General features: G+C 35.3%; 1 protein-coding gene across 1 annotated transcript in view; it reads left to right on the top strand.

Annotated features, from left to right (window-relative positions):
• Positions 1 to 819: 819 nt before the first annotated feature.
• LOC108690565 (activating transcription factor of chaperone) overlaps positions 820 to 1,366 on the top strand; it is a 10,681-nt gene continuing 10,134 nt past the window's right edge. The window contains exon 1 of the mRNA XM_018197932.1: positions 820 to 978. The gene's annotated coding sequence lies outside the window, so the exon portion shown is untranslated. The remainder of the gene's footprint in view (positions 979 to 1,366) is intronic.

Genomic DNA, 1,366 nt, shown 5'->3' with positions numbered 1-1,366 from the left:
TACTACAAAAATTAGTAGCAAATACTTTGAAAAAAACTATTTCAACATATTGTCTGGATAATATATACAAAGTATTTTTTTATATTATAATGGTTTTTTTATTTATGATATTTATTTTTGTTTATATATAATAAATTCACACAGGATTTCTAGCATGACTTGCATAGCTCTCTAACTTTAATATTATATTATTCAACATTATTTAACAACTATATTATTACAACATTGTAAATAAATAAAAATTTTTGCATATATATTGATTCAATTAATGTACAAAGGACTTGATATATAAGATTATGATTTTTAATCATTTCGAAATTTGTTACACATTATTTCGTTACACATGTATGACAATTACATTGACAATTTATATCTCATGTATTAAAAATATTTGAAAAGTTATATGATGTAATTATGTTACTTACTGTTAATGATTTGTAATTTCATCAAAGATGACCGTTGATGTAGATGTCATTACAAGAGACGTGTAAAGCCGGTTTTACATTAGCAAGCTGATCTTAAGTTTGTTATGACAGCCAATATGAAGCGTTGGTTTCAAAATGCAAGCTTCCAATTGGCTATTACACAAACTTACGTTCGGCTTGCTAATACTAACTAATGTAGAACCAGCTTAATGTAGAACCAGATATAGATATTATAGAATTGATTTTTAACATTCACAACTGTCGGTTGGCGTGTAAAAACAGTCACAGAATTGCGCCCCTGAAAACAGTGGAAACAGCGAACCGCGCGGGAAAGCGACGAAGAGTAGGTCATAATGGCGTGGGGAAAGTCACATGACCCGATCGAAACCCGAGCGGAACCCGACAGCGCCGACGCTCGCATTCCCCATCCATGAGACTCATAAGGAAGACGTTTGGATTATCTCTGCGTTCCAGAATACGAGCAAGATGATGCTATAGTTTAACGAAAGACTTGCACACGCAAGTGTGCCGACGCCCCTTAAGTAATCATGCGGTAAGTAGTACAAAATTGTCTTATTGGGATATTTCGCAGGGTTCGGGTATCTTGTGCCTGCTATGAGGTTCGTTGGCCATCTTGTGAGTCGTAGTCATCACATCGCATATGAATTGTCACGCTAGAAAGATGTCCATGCCTCGCTATATTACAGACATTTTACATCATTCCGTTGTCCAATTGCGCATGTAAATGTAATACGCCATGTAAATGTTCATGATCCACGTTGTCCGATCTCGCCAAAAGATGTTGCCAGACAATAATCTCGTATTGCGTCATGATGCTTCCTACATCAATATGTAACCATTGGTTGATTTTCCAGCGTAATCTGCATCCGAAAAAAAATCAGCTAAGTGAGAAATAATCATCCGAGATTTCCGGTGGTTCG

This window comes from Atta colombica, unplaced genomic scaffold (assembly GCF_001594045.1).
Source record: "Atta colombica isolate Treedump-2 unplaced genomic scaffold, Acol1.0 scaffold33, whole genome shotgun sequence".
NCBI lineage: Eukaryota > Metazoa > Arthropoda > Insecta > Hymenoptera > Formicidae > Atta > Atta colombica.
This window is presented reverse-complemented; position numbering and strand designations above follow the sequence as displayed.